The following is a 17,188-nucleotide window of genomic DNA, read 5'->3' as shown; positions in this document are numbered from 1 at the left end:
ATGCCGATATGGTTGCACTATCGGTCGGAGGACTGCATTCATGTATCGTACAGCGGCGTACGTCGGCTCTACATAATACCACCCCAAAATAGCAGGTAACCTCCGCCTTGCTGCACTCGTTGGACAGTGTGCCTAAGGCGTTCAGCCTGACCGGGTTGCCTCCAAACACGTCTCCTACGATTGTCTAGTTGAAGGCATAAGCAACACCCTCCGGTCAAGAGAACGTAATGCCAATCCTGAGCGGTCCATTCGGCATATTGTTGGGGCCATCTGTATCGTGCTGCATGGTGTGGTGGTTGTAAAGATGGACCTCCCCCATGGACGTCGGGAGTGAAATAGCGTATCATGCAGCCTATTGCGCTCAGTTTGAGTCGTAACACGACGTCCTGTGGCTGCACGAAAAGCATTATTCAACATCGTGGCGTTGCTGGCAGGGCTCCTCCGAGACGTAATCCGTTGGTAGCGGTCATCCACTGCAGTAGTAGCCCTTGGGCGGCCTGAGCGAGGCATGTCATCGACAGTTCCTCCCTCTTTATCCCTTCCGTGTCCGAAACACGTTGGTTTGGTTCGCTCCGAGACGCCTGGACACTTCGCTTGTTGAGTGCCTTACCTAGCACAAAGTGACAACGCGGGCGCTATCGAACCGCAGTATTGACCGGCTAGGCATGGTTGAACTACAGACAACACGAGCCTTGTACCTCCTTCCTGGTGGGATGACTGGAACTGGTCGGCTGTCGGATCAATTCCGTCTAATAGGCGCTGCTCATACACGGTTGTTTACATTTTTGGGCGCGTTTAGTGACATCTCTGAACAGTCTATGGGAATGTGTCTCTGATACAATACGCATTGTCAACGTCTGTCTTCAGGAGTTCTGGGAGCCGGGGTGATGGAAAAGATTTTTTAGATGTGGGTACATATGGCACCGACATCCAAAGTCACCACAAAAAAATACGAGACATTACTTTCGTAACGACCCTCGTAGTATCTTTGTCTTGTTTTCTGGTTAGACGGGAGAATTCGTTGTGCATAGAACTGTGCTGTAGTGAATATTTACGTCACAGAAACGAGAACTGGGGATATGGGCGTAAGAGAAGTACAGCTATGATATAGACATTGGTTTTGGCCAGTATCTGGTATAAAAACTTGTGTTTGCTTGATTCCCGGTGTGAGTATAAAAATCGTACTGTTTAACAGCAAAACAACAGGTGGTTCTTTGAATTGTGGCTATTGTTTGCTTTTCCTGAGTCGATACTGGCCTTGGTTGTTTAACAGGATATACACTCATGCTCATAAATTAATGGTCATAGCAGCATGTGGTGCCACACAACGTGACACTACATAAAACTGGCGCTAATAGCATAGGCACATAGGGAACACACACAACACAGATCTGTAAGTCCACGATATTGGTGATAATTTGAGAAAACTGTCCCAAAACACATGTGCTACAAAACTCCACCGTTTCCTGTGCATGCAACCCAACATCAATATGGTATATGATCACCATGCACACGTACACAGGGCGCACAACGGGTTGGCATACTGTGGGTAAGGTGGTGGAGCAGCTGCTGGGGTGTCGCCTTCCATTCTTGCACCAGTGCCTGTCGGAGCTCCTGAAGTGTCGTTGGGGTTTGAAGACGTGCAGCGATACGTCGACCGAGAGCATCCCAGACGTGCTCGATGGGGTTTAGGTCTGGAGAACAGGCGGACCACTCCATTCGCTCGATATCTTCTGTTTCAAGGTACTCCTCCACGATAGCAGCTCGGTGGTGCCGTTGGTTATCACCCATCAGGAGGAAGGTGGGACCCACTGCACCCCTGGAAAGGCGGACATACTGGTGCAAAATGACGTCCCGATACACCTCACCTGTTACAGTTCCTCTTTCGCAAAGACATGCAGGGGTATACGTGCAACAGTCATAATCCCATCCCACACCACGACCTGCACCCAGGTACCCTTGAAGGACATTGAGGGGTTGGTATCTGGTTCCTGGTTCACGCTAGATGAAAACCCGGCGAGAATCGCTGTTCAGACTATACCTGGACTCGTCCGTGAACGTAACCTCGGACCACTGTTCCAATGACCATGTACTGTGTTCTTGACAGAGGCTGTACGGGATTTCCTGTGACCAGGGGTCAGTGGAATGCACCTTGCAGGTCTCTGGGTGAATAAACCATGTCTGTTCAGTCGTCTGTAGACAGTGTGTCTGGAGACAACTGTTCCAGTGGCTGCGGTAAGGTTCTGAGCAAGGCTACCTGCATTACTCCGTGACCGACTGCGAGCGATGGTGAGATATCGGTCTTCTTGTGGTGTTGCACCCTGTGGACGTCGCACACTGTAGCGCCTGGAGACGCTTCCTGTCTGTTGGAATCGTTGACGTAATCATGAGACCACACACTGTGGCACCTGGATGGCCCATGCTACTACCTGCTGTGTTTGACCAGCCTCCAGTCGCCCTATTATTCTACTCTTCATAATGTCATCAACATGTGTTCTTTGAGCCATTTTCAACACACAGTCACCATTAGCACGTCTGAAAACGCCTTCACACTTACTCGCTGCACCCTACTCTGACATACACCAACAAACCTCTGCGTATGTGGACTGCTGCCAGCGCCGCCGTGCGACGACCGCAGGTCAGATGCACCGCATGGTCATTCCCTGAGGTAATTTAAACCCACAAACCGCCCTCCAGAGCGATGTTTCACCATGTATCAGCATTGTCCTTAATTTATGAGTGTAGTATATTGTGTGAGCCGATAGTGTTTCCTGATCTGGAGCAATGAAGTATTTCTATTGTGATGTGGTCGTCGGAACCCCCCCCCCCCCTCTCCCCCACGCAGTACATGGGTGGTTGGGTTCCAGCTGACCTCCGTGATAAGCGTTTTGGAACACCAGATAAGTACTTTTATCTTATAATACAGCCGGGTGTCGGATTCGAGATATCTTCGTACTTTCCGAACGTCATCCCTCTGTTAATCATATCGGCTTAGGAGGCTCCTGGATTTCAAAGTTAGCAATTGCTGAGGCTATGTAATTGGGTTTGGCACCCTAGGTTTCCTTCGACGTCGTTGTAGAGGCGATATCTTGCAGTGACGCGGGTAGTTTGGTTAGTTATTGTTGCTTTCACGTAATTAGCCTTGCTGTGTTAAAATTTGTAGCCGTTCTGCATCCAGCGAAAAGGACCTGGGAAAGCCGGTCCTCTCATTTTAACTTCTATTTGGTGTAGTCTCGTTCTCCTTGCGTACAAGCCTTCTGGTGCACCGCTTGTGAGGAGGCAGCTGAATCACTTGGTTATTTAACTGAAGCAGTTATTCATGAAGGCCCACCGGTTTTCTGTTTGGTAGTCTTGCTTAACTGAAGCTGTCAGTAAAGAACACCTGCTTCCTTTCTATTTGGTAATCTCACTTAACTGAAGCTATTATCACTGAAGGTCTCTCTGTTTTCTACTTGGTAATTTTACTTAACGTACGGCAAGAAAGGAAGAATAAATTGATTGTTGGTGTTAATAACGATTATCCTCCTTTACCTCCTGTACAGTACTGCAGACGACGTGTCACTGAGCACATTTGTTCTGTGCATGCTGTACACGTGAGGCGCCTAGTTGTTTCCACTGCACTGTGTGGAATACGAAGGTTCTGTCACAGTTCACTAACCTGCTGCCTTCAAGTTGATGTCCCCAGCGCAGAAAACAGCACGCAGGTCGTAGGTTCTGTATCTTGAGGCTGAAACTGACTTTTAGCGAGGTTCTGTTCTGAAATAATGTATCACTTATTTGGGATGCCACTCACGTATTTTTAATAGCCACACGAGAAGACTGCATGGTCTTAATACAACACCTTCTGATACAGCAAAGTACACGATCAAACACAATGTTTACGAAAATATATCTTCACCCTATTTGTGGCATGTGTCTGTGCCTCATGATTACCAGAGTGAATCTTTTAATACTGAATACTGGCAAAGACATCCTGCCACAGACAACATGACTGTACATCTCGACTGCCTAATCCAGAGTGACGAACAGGAACTTAAATAAAAATTCGAAAGTCATCCTACGACAGACAACATGTCTGTCCTTCTCGAGTGCCTAACCCAGAGTGACGAATGGGAACTTACATAAAAATTGGAAACACATCCAACGACAGACAACATGTCTGTTCTTCTCAACTGCCTAATCCAGAGTGACGAACAGCCCGAAACACTTCGCGCGCCATACAATTAAAGGCGTGACCGGAACGTTTCCGAAGTGCTTCGTGTGCAATTTCGTCAGTCTTTTGTTTTTGATTTAAATTGTTTTTCATAATTCTAAAATTCTCGTTTCCCGAGCACGGGGTCCCGGGTTCGATTCCCGGCGGGGTCAACGATTTTTCCTGCCTCGAGATGACTGGGTATTGTTGTGTCGTCCTCATCATCATCATCATTCATCGCCATTGCGGTCGGAGGAAGGCAATGGCTAACCACCTCCGCTAGGACCTTGCCTACGCTCCGTCACGGAGTATGGGACTTCTTTATCATCATCAATTCTAAAATGACTGATTGATAGTCAGCCGTTGAGAGATATTTATATTAAAAAGTGAAGTTATTCCAATGAGTAGTTTAACAAATAATAACAACTATACTTTAACTTTTTTGCGCCCTTGTTCCGAACACAGCAGCCAGTCACAGAGCAGTAGCATTATGCTGGCGGTCTTTCTCATGGGAATGATACTGAATCTAACATCTGTCTCACACCACATTTCGTCATCTATATACTTCTCGCATCTGCACTGCTCTGGGAACAGCTTCTTGGGGCAAAATATGATGGCTGACTAAGCCAGATATATCACAAACTGAAGCTGTTGTTATTGAAGGCCTGCCTGATCCCCATAATTACGGTTACCTGAAACACTTATTAATCAAGGCCTACCTATCTTTAGATCTGATATCTTAACCTGTCTTGCAGTTACTGAAATTGTGTTTGCCAAAGGTCTCCCTGTTTCAGAGGTATTAGGCCAATAAGGCAGTAACAGGAGAGCCCATGTACCATCATGGTCTCCAATCTTTCACCTTACATCCCTTTATTCATAATTGTAGGTTTCACACAACACTTTTGAATGAGACTTACTAAATAGTGAATCTGCGATCACGCACCTAGGGAGTTCCTTGTGATATTAAGACATATGCAAAAAAGAAAATAAAAGGAAGTTAGATGGTAGTTTGAGATGTAGAGGGCAAATTCGCCGTTAAGTTTCCGTTGTTAGCAGTAGCTGCTATTTCGCAGGCTGCAGCTCGGCGAAAGAGTGTTTTTTTTTTCCTTTATTGTGATTTTAAACACCTTATACAAAGGCGGGCTGTCAGCAGCACAATACGCTGCTCTTCAGCCTTGAGTTTGACAACAAGTAGCACATAGAGGTGGCACAGAGAAGACAGTCAAAACGGTGGGCAAAAAATGTAGACACTAAAAATCGAAAAAAACATGGAGCCATTCACGCTGGACGAGAAACATCACAAACACTAGTTGATACGGCGCACATAACATGGATGATGGCGACGGTACACGTGAACAGTGGTGGCGTGACGACGAACAACACTACACACAAACGAAGGCACACACACGAAACATTGACGGCGTTGATCTCCGGCGCGCGAATATTCACTGAGCGTGTGCGAGTCCGGGGTCCTGCGAAGAAAGGTGGAGGAGGAAGGGGAATGGGACAGGGAGAGGGGAGAGCAGAGATGCCATGGGCAGAGGAGAGAGGGGGAGGGAGGAAGGGGGAGGGGAAGCCTGGGGGAAGAGGGGAGGAGGGAGGGGACGGGGGGAAAAGGAAAGAGAAGGGAAGGGAAGAGAAGGGAGGGAAGGTGCCTAAAGGAAAGGACACAGGAAGAAGGGGGGAGGTTCAAAGTTGATAGGAGGGGTAGATGGAGGGGAGGAGGACATCATCAGGGAGGGGGAGCTGGCGGAAGCCACCTTGGGAGAGGGTAAGGAGGGTGGAGAGATGGAGACCGGGCGGGACGTGGGAATACAGGAGCGGCAGTGGGCGGGGGTGGGAGAGGATTGGTGAGACCAGCGGATGAGGAGGATCGAGTTTGCGGGAGGTGTACAGGATCCGTATCCTTTCAAGGAAGAGGTCGGCGAAAGAGCTGAGTGTTTTCCTTTTACCTTTTGCCAGCCACCTCCGGCCTGCAGAGAACAGCGTGCGGTGCGGCCCATTAACCGCTACAGCAGACAGCATCGGCAGCGCACTGCAGCAGCGGCACTGCCTGCATCCCCAGAGCCCGCGGTGGCGGCGAACAACGGCCGCGGCCGCTCAAATTAAACACGCCGTGGCGGAGGCGTAGCACGCGCGCTTCCAGAACGAGGCGTGCGTCCAATTAGGCGGCTGTGCGAACCGCGCGCCCCCAAGCGGCCGCTCAGCGAACTGGGCAGCCGCCGCGTGTCGCTGCGCCGGGTCCTCCACAACAGTACGCAGACGGCGTGCGATGTCAGTGAAACTGCCACGTCTCAGAACGTTGGCGTCAGCGCCTGTTCACACGATCCTTTTGGCGAAAGACTAGTGGCCGTGAGTTGCGCTGACTGCCTAAAGCTGTGGCAACCGAACGTTTCCTCTCAAGAGCCAATACCGACACTGTGGGATGCACCTCGGGCCGAATATGTGCCGGTTTTATTATTAATTGGTAACCAACGAAAATCAGTGTATTATACGCCCCCAGTAGCAACATATTTTGCTGACAGTATTGACATATACCACTCAAAGTACCTGCTGACATATGTAATTATCGTTGTAAACATTAAGTTGCGTGGAAACGAAACCGTAGGGAAAAATTCACTAGAGATGCAAATGATATATGTCATCATCAGTGGTCTACCAAAAGGCAGGTTTTGACATGGTCGTTCTCCTGGCTGGCTGGTCTTCTGCCATCCTCTTCAGGTCTGTATAATTTCCTCTTCCCTTTATGTCGTCTATCATCTTGTATCTCCTTCTTCCTCTCAGTCTTCTCCCACAAACCAATCCTTCCAAAGCATCTGCTAGCAAGCACTCCCTTCTGAAAGAATGTCCCAACCACTTTTTTTTCCTTTATCTTACAACCTTAAGCAGACATCTTCTCTCACCAACCCTTTCCAATACTCTTTCATTACTTATTCTTTCCATACAGCTTATTCTCTCCATTCTCCTCCACATCCACATCTCAAATGCTTCTAACCTTTTCTCATCCTCTCGTCTCAGCGTCCATGTTTCTGCCCGATATAGAGCCACACTCCAGACAAAACATTTTCCTTTTCCTTGGTTCTTTATCTAATTTTCCACATAAAAGTCTCCTCTTTCTGTTGAATGCCTCCTTCGCTATGGCAACTTGAGTTTTCACCTCCTGGTGACATCTCAAGTCTTCGGTTATTGAGCTTCCAAGAAATTTAAATACACGTACTTGGCTAATGGCAGATTGTCCTATTTTAATATTGGACAGTCTGCCTGTTGTACTGATGACCATACTCTCTGTTTTTGCTGTGTTTATTTGCATCCCATATTCCACACAAGCTTCACTGAGATCTTTCAGCATGTTATTCACTGTCCGCTCACTTTCTGCCACTAATACCATGTCATCAGCAAATCTTATACATTCTATTCTCTTTCTACCAATACATATTCCTCTTTTCCCATCTAAGCTTTTCGCAAAAATGTCTTGAAGGTATACGTTAAACAACAGCAGGGAAAGGCAACAACCTTGTCTTACACCTCGTCCAATTCTGCTTCCTTCTGACATTTCATTTCCAATCCTAATCCTTACCTTCTGGTGTAAATAGAGATTCTGTATCAGTCGTGATATATGTGCACAAATATTATTGAAATATGTCAATAATTTCCGAAATGTATGTGAAAAATGCATACGCGTCCAAAGCTGAAGATAAACTCTTCTCCTTAGACTAACCAAACTTGTTATCTGTATTAAATACTATCTGGAAAGAAATACTGTGTGGGCGAGAATCAGCAACTTCTTAGTAGGGTACGGGTGCTAATGGAGAGAGAGAAGGACTAAGGATGAGATGCATATGGATACAGATAGAGGGGGAGGAGGGGAAGCATAGTGACAGAGGGAAGGAGATGTCAACAAAGAAAGCGAAGAGGAGGGCATGAACAGATGAATGGGGGGAGGAGGGGCTCAGTAGCTGGGAGGAGGGGAAAGAGGAGATATGCAGGGAGAGATGGGTGAGGCGGATTTAAGAGGAGATGGAGAGAAAGTGATAGTATTAGGAGATAAGCATGCCGTCTTCAGGCCACAAGTGGCCCATCTCGACCATCTGACCGCCGTGTCATCCTTAGCTGATGAGGGGCGTGTGGTCAGCACATCGCTCCTCCGTTCGTTATGATGATTTTCTTTGACCGGAGCAGCTACAATCCGGTCGAGTAGCTCCTCAGTTGGCATCACGATGCTAAGGGCACCCAGAAAAGTGGCAACAGGTCGTGGCGGCCCGGATGGTCACCCATCCAAGTGCCGGCCACGCGCGACAGCCCTTAACTTCGGTGATCTGACGGGAACCGGTGTATCCGCTGCGGCAAGGCCGTTGCCAGGGGGGATAAGGAGGGTGTAAAATGGGGAGTAGGAGGTGTACTTAGTGGGCGAGGATTAGATGCACAAAAGAAGCAAATGGACAGAGGGGGCGAGGAGCAGAAGGAATATGTAAGTGGGCAGGAAACGATGGACAGAAAGAAGGTGGGAGGACACTTCGGAGAGTGTGTGGATGGAGGAAGTGGCCAGAGATAGGACGAAGAGGAGATGGACGGACAGAAGGAGTGGGGAGGATATGGACGGAGTGAAGCATAAGGAGAAGATGAATTAATTGAAGTCCGGAACAAGTACCTATCGCGGCAAAGGCGGATACCCACTTCGTATGTTAATAAACAGCCTAACAGTTTCTGGAATACCGTCATAAAAGAAGTGATCGAGGTAACAGTTTCTAAAAACGTCGTCAACAAACACAGGTTCGAAACAGGGGGCCATATTTAAATCAGCATTACTAATGCACAAAAGCTGCGTAGGCCGCTAGTAAATTGTCATGTCTGAAAAAAAGAATGACTTCATTGTTCATTATATGACGCGTTTCGGACTTACCCCAGTTCAGATATTCGTTAAAAAAGTAAATATACGTGGAAATTACAAAACAGTGTCAGAATAGTGAAATAGAAAAACAGCTGTCATTTCTACACACAAGATTCTTCAGGCAAAAACATACCTAGTAACATCATGCTGCACTTAGACATAAATGTTAAAAGATACTTACATCTTAGTAATAAGTAGGCTAGTGATAGAATCTTAACATGAAACCTAGAGGTGAAAGTTCACTCCAGACGGTGGCATGGTAATGATGGTGGTACAATAATTCATCGTAAATGACAAAATACTACTAAATATTAAACCATGAATACACATAAAATTATAACAGTAAGAAGGATAGCAAAATAATATTTTTTTCTTTTAAAACAAGAAGAGAAAAGGACAAAGACGCATGGGTGCCGTCAGGTGGCAGAATAGGAGCAAATGTGGTGCCGTACATGGTAAAGTTTACCAGTGAACTTTATTTATGAAGGATAACAGACGTAAGTACGTTATACAGCTACAACAACAAAATAAGTACAAAACGTAAAGTCCGTAATGGCTGGCATCAGGTGACAGAATTGTAGTGACATTGGCGCAGAACATCGTCGCAGTTCACAATGGATGTAATTAAAGCCAGAAACAAAGTCAAATAAAATTACAATGCAAATAAGAAAAAGAATGAATAGAGCCATACTGGCACACGTCAGCTTTTAATAAAAACTAAGAGATGAAAGGAACATAAGACCTACTCAGGTGTCTTTATAAACGTTGTAAATGTGTTGAAATAGAATAAACAAACTAAATGTATCCTGATACAAAGACACAAACCTTTGTACGATCAATAAAGCTACAGTCTCTTACTGCTCGTATAAAAAGTTTAGAGGCATAAAATGTAGAGTAAGATATAGTGTCAACGCAAACTGAATATTAGTGTTCAGAGAGAAAGCACTCCTAAAACAGTAAGAACAGTGACTGAAATCTACACAACAAGAGAGGTGGTGGAGGGGCTTGGTGGCGAAGGGTGGGGGGGAGGGTGAGGGTGGGGGAGAAGCAGAACGCAGTGGACCAAAAAGGTGTTGCAGCAGAAGTACAGGTCACTTTATTTATAACAAGAGCCTTCGAAAATGAGAATACCTGTGTCTATAAATAATTTTGAAAATATCAGAAACGCACTTCCGATTGGAGTGGTTACGCTCATCAAGAATACTACGTGGTGTGTCATTAAATATTTTATCTATTTTAATTTCTTCCAACTATACAAATCTAATCCTTCGGGCTCTACGTGTAAAACGCCTCAAAAGTACGTTTATCCCTAGGAAAGTAGCATCATAGGGCCATGGAATTTTTACTCCAGTGTTCCTTAAACCTTGTTTGCCTGATATACATTTTATCAACAGATCCACATGATACACTCCTGGAAATGGAAAAAAGAACACATTGACACCGGTGTGTCAGACCCACCATACTTGCTCCGGACACTGCGAGAGGGCTGTACAAGCAATGATCACACGCACGGCACAGCGGACACACCAGGAACCGCGGTGTTGGCCGTCGAATGGCGCTAGCTGCGCAGCATTTGTGCACCGCCGACGTCGGTGTCAGCCAGTTTGCCGTGGCATACGGAGCTCCATCGCAGTCTTTAACACTGGTAGCATGCCGCGACAGCGTGGACGTGAACCGTATGTGCAGTTGACGGACTTTGAGCGAGGGCGTATAGTGGGCATGCGGGAGGCCGGGTGGACGTACCGCCGAATTGCTCAACACGTGGGGCGTGAGGTCTCCACAGTACATCGATGTTGTCGCCAGTGGTCGGCGGAAGGTGCACGTGCCCGTCGACCTGGGACCGGACCGCAGCGACGCACGGATGCACGCCAAGACCGTAGGATCCTACGCAGTGCCGTAGGGGACCGCACCGCCACTTCCCAGCAAATTGGGAACACTGTTGCTCCTGGGGTATCGGCGAGGACCATTCGCTACCGTCTCCATGAAGCTGGGTTACGGTCCCGCACACCGTTAGGCCGTCTTGCGCTCACGCCCCAACATCGTGCAGCCCGCCTCCAGTGGTGTCGCGACAGGCGTGAATGGAGGGACGAATGGAAACGTGTCGTCTTCAGCGATGAGAGTCGCTTCTGCCTTGGTGCCAGTGATGGTCGTATGCGTGTTTGGCGCCTTGCAGGTGAGCGCCACAATCAGGACTGCATACGACCGAGGCACACAGAGCCAACACCCGGCATCATGGTGTGGGGAGCGATCTCCTACACTGGCTGTACACCACTGGTGATCGTCGAGGGGACACTGAATAGTGCACGGTACATCCAAACCGTCATCGAATCCATCGTTCTACCATTCCTAGACCGGCAAGGGAACTTGCTGTTCCGACAGGACAATGCACGTCCGCATGTATCCCGTGCCACCCGCTGTGCTCTAGAAGGTGTAAGTCAACTACCCTGGCCAGCAAGATCTCCGGATCTGTCCCCCATTGAGCATGTTTGGGACTGGATGAAGCGTCGTCTCACGCGGTCTGCACGTCCAGCACGAACGCTGGTCCAACTGAGGCGCCAGGTGGAAATGGCATGGCAAGCCGTTCCACAGGACTACATCCAGCATCTCTACGATCGTCTCCATGGGAGAATAGCAGCCTGCATTGCTGCGAAAGGTGGATATACACTGTACTAGTGCCGACATTGTGCATGCTCTGTTGCCTGTGTCTATGTGCCTGTGGTTCTGTCAGTGTGATCATGTGATGTATCTGACCCCAGGAATGTGTCAATAAAGTTTCCCCTTCCTGGGACAATGAATTCACGGTGTTCTTATTTCAGTTTCCAGGAGTGTATTTTGAAGACACCTACCCGATTTTAAGAATGTACTTGGGCTTTCACCAAACGAAGTGCGTAGCACTGATCTGATCTTCCTAAGTGTCTGAAACCCGCCCGGCTAGCCGCCCGGTCTACCGCGCTGCCTCCCGAGCGGCAAGGCGTGCCGGTCCCCGGCACGAATCCGCCCAGCGGATTAGTGTCGAGGTCCGGCGTGCCGGTCAGCCTGTGGATGATTTTTAAGGCTGCTTTCCATCTGCCTTGGCGAATACGGGCTGATTCCCCTTACTCCGCCTCAGTTACACTACGTCTGCGTTAGTAGCACAAACAGTCTCCACGTACGCGTACACGATAATTACTCTACCACGCAAACATTTGGGGCTACACTCGTATTGTATGAGACGTTCCCGGCGCGCTCCACTGGGGGCCGAACCGCATAGTAACCGTGGGTTCGGTGTGGGGCGGCGGTGAGGTGGATGGGCTGCTGTGGGCTGTTGTGGGGTTGTGAACCACTGAGGGATACGACGGGACGACGCCTCTCCGTCGTTTCTAGGTCCCCGGTTCAATACAAGTGTCTGAAAGCCTACCTGCATATTAGCATTCGTAAGTGACTTTGTTATACGTCCGCAAAGCCGGCGTGAGTAAGAGATAGAAAGAAAACTTTAACACATTATCCGTTGCATCAGATGTGAATGTCTTTCTATTAAGAACTGAATCCCTTATTTCACGAACCCTATATTGTGTATCTGTTTCCCTTTCAGTGCCAGCTCGGCTATCTCTAACTTGGCTCATCATACTGAACAATGCAATCTCCCACTGCTAACTGCTAGGGAGAATGCACGTTTGTCCGCTTTTGGATGGAAAGAGTCAGTAATGATAATAATATTAGTGGTAGTGGGCTTTTTTAAAAATGTGATAGTTCCAAATAACTGAGGCTCTTATTAGTTTCATTTCCCTGGTAAACGTGATATTTGAGTGCAGGTGGATGAAGAAGTGTCAGCCGTAACTTACGTCGGGAGTGGTTAGTGTGCCGGTTCTTTCTCGTGTTCGCGATTGGTCGAGATCACCTGTTTACGCGGAACGATTCTAAGGGGTAGACGCAGCAACGAGACGCGGTGGAAGTTACGCTGGTTACCAAGTGAGGGCAGTGACCCTGTCAGTCCCCATTACAGTACTGGTCGTGCCGTGGTCGGTCGTGGTCCATGAGACTCCGGAGTTTGTTTTGGCCGAGTACGGAAGCAACGCTCGTGTGTGTGGATGATGTGGCGAGATACTTCACGCTGATAGTGGAACCGGGGGACTTGCTACGTCTGGAGGACAGTATAGCCGTGCAGAGGCCTGAATGCAACTGTCTACATGCTACCACCGTGCCAACACTTCTGTCCGCCCCTGCTACCTTGAGCCTTGTTAATTCTGGGGAGTAATCTGTTTTCTCATCCAGGATCTCTCCTGTATAATTATCAGTTGCATGGCCTTTTACGCCTTTCACGTTGAGCTGTGGTACCTGAAATGTGCTGTCGCGTTTTGTGTGTGGGAGTTCCTTGCCCTGTAGGTGCCGTTTTGCTTACAAGTACTACCTTTGTCTTTTACGTAATTTACTGGGTCTAACTTGCGAGGGCTGCTCAAATTGTTCATACTGTACGAGACCTGCGTCTGGGAAATTTTGCTGGAGTACTATCTGTTTATTTACAGCCCAACGCCTGCCAAGGGGCGCGAAGTCTTAAGTTGTATGAAATATATTGTGATCAATAGTAGCGTCAGGAGTCATAATTAAGTCAGTCAAATTATCGGTAACTGTGGCTCTTGCAGTATCTGATTATGTACTAGTTATTCCTGCTAAACTGTGTGTGCAAGTAGCTCGAACTACGCAATGCCATGTTAGTTGTAACTTTAACGATGATATATGATCTTATCTCTGTAATGAGCAGTCTCCCACTTAATTGATTTTTTGGTTAAAGTTGCAATGAAAATGCCTTAAGTGCTTTAAAGTACAGCAATTTGCCTAAAGGATTTAAGGCTTATTGACTGTCTGCAAGATTGTGCGTTAATATTTAACATCTTGCATGCAAGGGTTGGCTGGCTTCGCAATTGGCGTAAAACGGGCCATGTTCGTATGGTCTGATTAAGCCGGCTATGATGCGCCTCACGCGTTGTCCCGTGACCAGTTCAACTAAGGGGGTCTACGGCCTCGGAAGACTGTTTGAGCAGTACTATAATTGATGCGTGTATCCAACTCTTAACAATTTTTTTCTGATTGAAAACTATAGCTTGTAAATAACGTTTTTGGTGTTTCTGACCATTCAATTATGTCAAACATTCTCGGAACTGTCAGGCTTGTCAGTCCTGTGTTAAATAATTTTGTCTAAAACAGTGACATTACACAAGTAGAATATCTGTAAAGACTTTTCTTAAAGTTTGTTTTAAGAAAGCTATGTTTTTCACTTGCAAGCAAAAGCATGAGTTCCAGGATTTAAAAAAACTCTTTCATTGAAGGAAGTGACTGCCATTTATGAAGGATAATAGACGTAAGTACCTTATATAATTTCGACAACAAAATAAGTACAAAACTTAAAATCCGTAATGGCTGCCATCAGGTGACAGAATAGTAGTAACACTAGCACAGAGCATCGTAAAAGTTGACAATGGATGTAATTAAAGCTAACAACAAAGTCCAATAAAATTACAATGCGAATAAGAAAACTAATGAATAGAGCCAAATTGGCATACCTCAGCTTTTAATAAAAACTATGAGATGAAAGGAACATAAGATCTACGGAACGTGTCTTTATACACGTTGTAAAAGTATTCAAATAGAATAATCTAAGTAAATGGATCCTGATACAAAGACACAAACCTTTGTAAGAACAATAAAGGTACAGTCTGTTACTACTTGTATAAAATACTAAGAGGTATAAAATTAAAGTAATGCATATTGTGAATACAAACTGAACGTTAGTGTTCAGAGACAAAGCACTCCTAAAACAATAACAACAGTGAATGAAATCTACATAGCAAGCGGGGCTGATGGGTCGTGGAGGGGCTTGGTGGAGTGAGAGTGGGGGGCTGGGGGGAGAAGGAGAACGCAGTGGACCAAAAAGGTGTTGCAGTAAAACTACAGGTCACGTTATTTATAATAAGAGCCTTCGCAAACGAGAATGCCTGTGTCTATAAATAATTTTGAAAATATCAGAAACGCACTTCCGATTGGAGTGGTTTCGCTCATCAAAGAACACTACGTGGTGTGTCATCAAATATTTTATTATTTTAATTTGTTCCAACTATCCAAATCTAATCCTTCGGGCTCTATGTGTAAAAAGGCCTCATAAGTACGTTTATCCCTAGGATGGTAGCATCATAGGGCCATGGAATTTTTACTGCAGTGTTTTTAAACCTTGTTGGCCTGATATGCATTTTATCACTAGATCCACATGATACTTTTTAAGACACCTACATGATTTTAAGAATTTACTTGGGCTTTAACCCAACGAAGTGCGCAGCTCTGACCCGATCTTCCTAAGTGTCTGAAGCCCGCCTGGCTAGCCGCGCGGTCTAACGCGCTGCATCACGAGCGGGAAGGCGTGCTGGTCCCCGGCATGAATCCGCCCGGCGGATTAGTGTCGAGGTCCGGCGTGCCGGTCAGCCTGTAGATGGTTTTTAATGCTGCTTTCCATCTGCCTCAGTGAATGCGGCTGCTTCCCCTTACTCCGCCTCAGTTACACTAGGTCTGCGATTGCTGCGCAGTCTCCACGTATGCTTACAGCATAATTACTCTTCCACACAAACATTTGGGGTTACACTCGGAATGCATGTAGCGTCCACTGGGGGCCGAACCGCATAATAACCGTGGGTTCGGTGTGGGGCGGCGGTGAGGTCGGTGGACTGCTGTGGCGTCTTGTGGGGTTGTGAACCACTGAGGGCTACGGCGGGACGACGCCTCTTCGTCGTTTCTAGGTCCCCGGTTCAAGACAAGTGTCTGAATGCCCACCTGCATATTAGCATTCGCAGGTGCCCTTACAATACGTCCGAAAAGCCGGCATGAATAAGAGCTAGAAACAAACCGTAACGCATTATCCGCTGCATGAGATGTTCAAATGGTTCAAATGGCTCTGAGCACTATGCGACTTCATTTCTGAGGTCGTCGGTCGCCTAGAACTTAGAACTAATTAAACCTAACTAACCTAAGGACTTGACAGTGACATTACAAAAGTAGAATATCTGTAAAGACTTTTCTTAAAGCTTGTTTTAAGAAAGCTATGTTTTGCACTTGGAAGCAAAAGCACGAGTTCCAGGATTTAAAAAAAACTCTCTCACTGAAGGAAGTCACTGCCATTTGTCTTAAATTACAATATATGTTCGCAAACGTTAGGCTTGTTGCTTTGTAAGAGTTTTCTGAAATTTTAACTTCATATATTATTTGAACAAATGGTAAATTGCAATATCAATGTCTCTGTGCTTTTAGGAGTGTTGGTTGTTTCTATGTCTGTCAGATAATGTTTCTTGTTGGGAATCCTCTAAGGACTTGGTCCTTTCACTCCCCGCAGCCTTGAGACTCGCTAGTAACATATCATTACCCAAATCAGCTGCATCCTGATCATTGACTTTAAGTAAAACAAAAATGGCTTCAACATGCTTACAACAAACAAGAATATTGCCGGAAAAGATCCTATTAGTTTCAGAACAGTTCTTCTCTACGTCATTGATAAAAACGTCGCAGAGGGAGCCAGCGAGACAACCACCATTTGTAAGGCCATCTTTTTGATAGTATACTTTATCATTAAAATCAAAATGATTGAATAACAGTGAATAGCGTATCAGCTCTAACAACTCGAACTTCGCAACCCTTAATTTCATGACCTCATGAGATTTACTCTCGCAACACGTAATGTTTAGTTCAAAAAATTGTTCAAATGTCTCTGAGCACTATGGGACTTAACTTCTGAGGTCATCAGTCACCTAGAGCTTAGAATTACTCAAACCTAACTAACCTAAGGACATCACACATACCCATGCCCGGGGCAGGATTCCAACCTGCGACCGTAGCATTCCCGCGTTTCCAGCCTATAGCCCCTACAATCACTCGGCCACCCCGGCCGGCTAATGTTTGGTGAATAGGAATACTTTCATATGGATTGGTGATACCCAAGGAAGCCGGAATGGCTCCTTGTGGCATAAGGGTTTCTCTCATTTTTTAACAGATATATGGAAATGGCTAAGTACGAAACCCCTCATCTTACGAGCCATGAAGTCATTCTGTTTTTGAAGAACGGTTTATTGGCAACCAATACAGCCTTCAGGCAA

This window comes from Schistocerca piceifrons, chromosome 6, assembly GCF_021461385.2.
Source record: "Schistocerca piceifrons isolate TAMUIC-IGC-003096 chromosome 6, iqSchPice1.1, whole genome shotgun sequence".
Classification (NCBI taxonomy): domain Eukaryota; kingdom Metazoa; phylum Arthropoda; class Insecta; order Orthoptera; family Acrididae; genus Schistocerca; species Schistocerca piceifrons.
The sequence above is the reverse complement of the archived record's forward strand: the minus strand, read 5'-3'. Positions refer to the sequence as shown.